This window comes from Zingiber officinale, chromosome 2A, assembly GCF_018446385.1.
Source record: "Zingiber officinale cultivar Zhangliang chromosome 2A, Zo_v1.1, whole genome shotgun sequence".
NCBI lineage: Eukaryota > Viridiplantae > Streptophyta > Magnoliopsida > Zingiberales > Zingiberaceae > Zingiber > Zingiber officinale.
This window is the reverse complement of record NC_055988.1, coordinates 22055966-22062799: the sequence shown is the minus strand read 5'-3', so window position 1 is coordinate 22062799 and position 6834 is coordinate 22055966. Positions and strand designations below refer to the sequence as shown.

The 6834-nt window shown below is 38.7% G+C and overlaps 1 long non-coding RNA gene across 1 annotated transcript; it reads right to left on the bottom strand.

Annotated features, from left to right (window-relative positions):
• Positions 1 to 4159: 4159 nt before the first annotated feature.
• On the bottom strand, positions 4160 to 6454 carry LOC122040929. Its single transcript, XR_006128752.1, has 2 exons — positions 4590 to 6454; positions 4160 to 4473 (listed from the first exon to the last, which is right to left on the bottom strand). It is a non-coding gene; the product is annotated as an uncharacterized LOC122040929 (long non-coding RNA).
• Positions 6455 to 6834: the final 380 nt, after the last annotated feature.

Sequence of the window (6834 nt, the reverse complement as noted above, 5' to 3'; positions counted from 1 at the left end):
TTAATTAGGCTTTTAACTAAATGATGCTCCCATTAAATTATAGAGCTTTTATAGAATCAAGTCATGGATGTGGTCAAACCACACTACTAGATTCATACCAATTCGCTATAATTTTTGTGGGACAAGATCCACATCATACTATGACTTGAGTTAGCTTTGGCTAAATCGCCCAAGACTTAGTATGATCGGTAGATAACGAATTATCAATTATATCTCTATGTAACTCTTGTTTATAGGATCAAAAATCTCATTTATATTAAAACTTGAGTTAACTTTGGTTAAATCACCCAAGATTTAGTATAAATGTGATTTTTATACTATCGTCCAACCGTTGGAAAATGCCTATAGTTTTACCCGATCCAATTGAGTTAACTAGTTATGCTCAATCTAATTGAGTTTGTACTCACCCAAGCTTTGATAGGCGGGACCAAGGTTGTCCCTCCGCACCCTACCAAGATAATATGCATTGCTCTACTTTAACAGATTCAACAACAACAAATGATCGAGGTAGTGATGGTTATCAAAACTTGGTAGGCATATCGAGTTGACTTGATTAAGATATAATCTAATCGTGGATTCGTATCTTATACGCATCAAGGCACTAATTACTCTACATTATCATGCATCACATACACAAGCAATGATAGATAATTAATTATTTTGTGATGATGTCATGACCCTACTACGATCTTTTCAAGTCAATGAAAAGATCGGATGGTCAACCTAGGGTCAACGACTTCTTCAAGCGCCTTCCTTTGACCGCCATGTGTTGAAATCACCCTCCTCGTAACTCCTTCTTGAGTGGACCTTCCACCACTTCATTTTGTACATTACAAATGTGAAACTCGAGTTACATTCGAGTCTAAAATCTATTTACAACAAGAATATAAAAGAGAGGCACGACGCGCAGGTCGCATAGAACATATATAACACGCACAACACACAAAAATAGCGCGTAGGCCATATTATGAATTACAACACATTTTAACCAATCATATTGGGGTTTTTAGGCCATGACCATCACAAAATCACACATAATTCTAAATTATATATTTTACATAAATTTCTATAATTTTACTACTGATTTTATCGATTTTATGAGTCACAACTTTCCGACAACCCCGTTTAGTGATTTTTCGAGCGCGATCGTGGGACAATGCCCCTTGCGGGGTTAGGGGCAGTGCCCCTTCTCACGAAATGAATATCGCAAGTGCCCCATCTTTATCTAACATCGCCTTAAACCGCTGTCCCAAAACAATTTGGGCGAGACCTTGCCGTTTTGGAAGGTTTTTCTCGGTAGTCGAATCCTACAAGTGTCCAAGCACTTGTTGCTTCGCTTCTACGAGAAAAATACTCACAAAATCTATAAAAATAGAAAACTTACAGAAACTTATAGATCTAAAATATTTTCATAAAATTAAAATACAAACTTGTACATGCTTCGCACATTACTCTGATACCACTGTTGGAACTTTCGAGCCGCAAAAACCACTTTTTGCGTTGCGAAAACCCCGACATTCTTAGCCATTGGATCCATGCGAAGACAAAAATTTCATGTACATAGTTTTCTACTCTAGATCTACTTTAGATCTACATGATAAGGAGTATACCTTTGAAGCGAAGCCCTTCGCAAATCACGCTCGTCAAGGTCCTTCGGATCTCAAGTGTGTTCAAGCGTACACACCTCTATACATATCCACACGGACAAGAGAATGGAGAAAACACCTTAGAGTGTGCTAGCACTCCAAAGGAGTCACGACAATGGAGGAGAGGGAGAGAAAGAAAGAAGAGAGGCGGAAGAAGAAGCCTTGATTACCTTGAATCAATGTGTGGTCGGCCACATTATTACATGGAGTGTTTTATACCTCCATGTAATACCAAGAGTCATGACTCTTGGTATTCCTCATGAGGTGGCACACAAATGAGGTGGCTTTTGATGATGTGGAACACCATCATTGGTCGACTCATGCCAAGTCCCAAATGAGTTGGCATTTGGTCAAGTCAAACTTGACTCTTCATTTTCCCTCTCAAGTCAAGTCAAACTTGACTTAAATTCTCCCATGGTTGATCAAATCCAACCTTTGATTCAAGTCAATTTAATTTAGTGAATCTCTATCCATTAAATTAAATTGATTCAATGAGTCATAATCAAAATTAGACTCATTCAACATATGAATCAAATTGAGTCCAACTCAATTAGTCTAATTTGGATTACTCTTAATCCAATTTGGTACATCACATGAACCTAATCCTCTTGGTTCATCATATGAACCAATTCTCCATCTAATTGCCCTTTGTATGTGACCTTATAAGTTCTTGTAACGTTGACAATGCTCCTAAATGTTGGGACCAAATATGTAGCTAGAGGGGGGGGGAGGGGGTGAAAAGCTCGTCGCACTCCTCATGCTTGTTGTTGCTTGTTTCTTCAAAGATATGCAGCGGAAAACAACCCAGAAACAAAATACAACGCTAACAAAAGGATTTACTTGGTATCCACCTCAAGAAGAGGTGACTAATCCAAGAATCCACACACTCACGCACCCTCCACTATGTGAACACTCCTTTTCGGTAACTATAAAAGGTGGAGAAGCCCTACAAGCTCACAGTATAAGAAGAAAGGGAAGGGAAATACAATACAAGCAAAAGCCTTACAAGAGATGCACAAAAACCCTAACCCTAGCTTCTTCCTCGCCTCTTGACTTGGACGTGCACAAGCACAAGCCTCCAAGAACCTTCAAGATCTGGTGTGAGAGCTTTGTGGAGTCGCTGTGAAGATCTGGGCTGAAATCGTGAGCTCTGGAAGTTCTACCGAAGACGAACGCACGCCAACAACTATATCCTGCGCCAATGGTCAAATCCCGATCTATCGGATTGCTCCCAATCGATCGGGGAGGCCTTGGATCGATCGACCGATCGATCCAGAGCACCTCTGTGCTCTTGGAAATCGCCTGGATCGATCGGCTGATCGATCCCGAGCTTATCGTGCGAAATCGCACCTCCCAATCGATTGCCCGATCGATTGGAGGCTCCCAATCGATCGGCTGATCGATTGGGAGGCTTTCTGTTCGCGTGACACTTCTCCCCAATCAATCCACCGATCGATTGGGAGAAGGCTTGGCGCGGGGACTCTCCCAATCGATCGGCCGATCGATTGGGCATGAGCCAATCGATCGGTTGATCAATCCAGCCCTTGTTTTTACCCAAAAACAAGTCCAAAATCCCCTAAACCAACATCCAGTCAACCATGATCTGTTGGTACATCATGCCTAGCATCTGGTCACCCTTGACCTGCTAGGACTCCCTCACCAAGTGTCCGGTCAATCCCTTTGACCCACTTGGACTTTTCTCCTTGTTCCAAGTGTCCGGTCATCCTTGACACACTTGGACTTATCTCCACCAGGTGTCCGATCAACCTTGATCCATCTGGATTTCCTGTGCCTGGCTTCACTCACCAGAACTTTCCTTCTGCCTAGCTTCACTCACTTGGACTTCTCATTTGCCTGGCTTCACTCACCAGGACTTTCCATACTGCCTAGCTTCACTCACTAGGTCTTTCACCTAGCTTCACTCACCAGGATTTTCCAACTGCCCGGCTTCACTCACCGGGACTTTCACCTAGCTTCACTCACTAGGGTTTTTCCTTCTGCCTGGCTTCACTCACCAGGACTTTCACCTAGTTTCACTCACTAGGGTTTTTCAGTCAAGTATCCAGTCAACCTTGACCTACTTGACTCTCCTTCACAATCTCACCACATGAACAATTGCACCTGCAATATCTATGTCTTGTCTCCATGTATTGTCAAACATCGAAACCGAAATATCAAGACTCGAGCTACAAGAAAAAAGTTGATAGACAACGCTTTAAAAGCGTTGTCTATGTGGCTGAAAAAGCGTTGTTAAAAGCACTGTTGTTAAAAGTCTGATCAAAGACAATGCTTTAAAAGCGTTGTCATTTGTGGCAAAGACAACACTTTTGCAACGCTTTAAAAACGTTGTCTTTTTTTTAAAAAGACAACGCATAAAAAGCGTTGTCTTTTTTAGCAAAGACAACAGTTTCATAACACATAAAAAAGCATTGCCTTTTTTAGCAAAATACAAGAGGTTTTAAACTATTGTCTTTTAATACCAAAGACAAATAAAAGATAAATAGAAATAAATCTACTTCAATTAATAACATATTATTAAATAAACCAAGATAAATATACAAATTATCATCCTAACACTTCTATAACAAACATAATTACTTACATACAGAAAAATTTTAATTAGGAGATACTCAAAGCTATTCCTAGCGACTACATCTTATTGCATGAACTTAAAAGATCTTGATAGATATTATTTATCCTCTTGACTTGAATGTTCTTTACTCATTGGCTTTTGCATCTTCTCGCTTAAATCTCAAAGCCTTCTTGATAGTTCTTCATCAAAGTACTTCCCAGTTACATCTCTGAGGTTCGGATGTAGTTGTTACTGCTGTAAGATTACAGAACAAACATATCAGTAAGATTGCAAAAAAAAAAAAAAAAAAAAAAAGAATAATAGCACAGCTCATGAAGAACAATTGATCATAATCGCTATGGGTTGACAACCATTGATAGATTGAGCTTAATTGTCAATTGTCTACATTCGAGTGTCTCATACTTTTGGTATCTTCAAAATCTGAAAGATAAAATACAATTATCAACAAGATAAAACAAAATATTGCCAACCAAATTGTAAATCAACATGATTCATTCACTTTTAAATAAGGCCAATAAAAACACAAGATCCTTAATTACCCATCAGCAATATCTTTCACACTAGATCATGTGGGCACAATTAATGTAATATGACAAATGTGATACAACAAGTTTGAAAAGACTATAACTATTAAATCAGTTGGTCATAACCAATATACATAGACTTGGATAACAACCTGTGTGCTTGGATTACAAGCTGATTGTAAAATCATGAGTTTAAGATTTGATATAAAACATTGATACTAGTTGAAATAATTTAGGTGAAAGCACCTTTATTCCTAATCCAACATTCAAGCATCAAGAATGGAAAGATTACTCTAAGCACAGTTAACAATTAATTACTACAGCAACACGTGGTTCCACCCATTTCTACAACATCATATGGAAATACTACCCAACCTTTATCTAAACAGACACTCAGGTGTGGTGAACTTGTTTCCGTAGTCACCTCACACACTAAGCTTCTCCTAACTAATGCCAATCCATACATGAAACATGAGTTATACGGATACATTCCTAGTCAACAAACAAATACATGAAACAATAATCTGGAGCAATCAACCTTATCAATCAATCCAAAGCTAAGGCAGTAACCATTTCAATTTACATCTACACTTGAACTAGGACATTTAGAGCTTCATGAGAACATTTATCATCCAATTACAGCATTCACACCTTTACCTTGTTCATAAGTACTAACACCCCACTGCAAATCCAGATAAGGCATTTACACTAAAAGAAATTACATGCAGCAGTACCCATAACATTTCAGATCACAACATCTTTTAATTATATGGCAACAACAGGAATTCTCAACTAAATCACTAAACTTTTACTGAAGAAAACCGAGACTTAAAGTTAACAGTCATTGGAGCAACTCAAACTTATGCTACTATGTACAAGGCAAATGTAACTAATAATCTAGAGATAACACATATTGTAGTAATCCGTATCTTGAAACTAAATAGATATTGGAACAGAAGATAACCTACTGCTTCATGTGTACAAATACAAAAGGAACATAATGATCTGGGTATTATCTTACAGGCTAGTTACATATGTACATCATGCACTTGTTTCATCCAAAAATTTCCATATTGTCTGCATCTTTTAAGTAATCCAAGAGAACAACTAAAATACTTTCTCAACTAAACACATGAATACTCTGGAATTTAATTAGAGCATGTACAAGATTTCAAGTAGAGTATGCACCAATCAAACATTTAAAGAATACAAAAGAATACATGCCCAAATCATATGAACAGATTCTAAAATTCCAAATGCAAGTTTGCACATTTCAATCATTCTAATCTATCACTATTCAAAAAGATATTCCAAGTGCGTACAAAACCCGACAGAAGACATCCATAACGACTTATCTAGATCCAATGAACAATCCAGGAAACATCCGTGCTCATCGAGCAAAAATCATCAGTGTAACTCGACGGAACACCGAAAATCGTTCACTTGCATTAGATCTACAACACGGAAACCACCAAGAACATTATCGACACACACACAAATCCAGGATCAACATACCTAGAAGTTCTACCCATATCTACAATGGAAGAAAACTTGCTTAAAGCTTGCGTTCAACACTCGATCTAGCCGTGGAAAAACACACAATCGTTTAAAACCGAAGAAATCTTGCAGATCCCATGAAGATCATGATCGGAACCCTAGGGAACTCTACTTTGTAACTACCATGAAAGAATACTTGCCTCTCCTTCGCCGGAATCACACGCACAAGCTCCCCTCCTCCTTTGCTTGAAGCTCTCCCGAAGCCCTTCGCTCGAACCGTCGCGTCCATCTCCCACTCGCAGCATGGGATGAGATGAGGAGACAAGTACATACGCATGAGAGGGATTCAGGAGAAGAAGATTATGCATGAGTCGATAGGAGAGATTTGGGAGAAAGGTGGGTGCCAAAGTGAAACCTAGGTCTTTCTACTCCTTAGTTGCATCCAACGGTTCAGATCATCCCAGATTTAGATGAGGGTTTGACAATAGATAACACTTTTTAAAAATCGTTGTCGTAGACACTAAAAAAATACTAATAGACAACGCTTTTCAAAAAGCGTTGTGTTTGACTCATA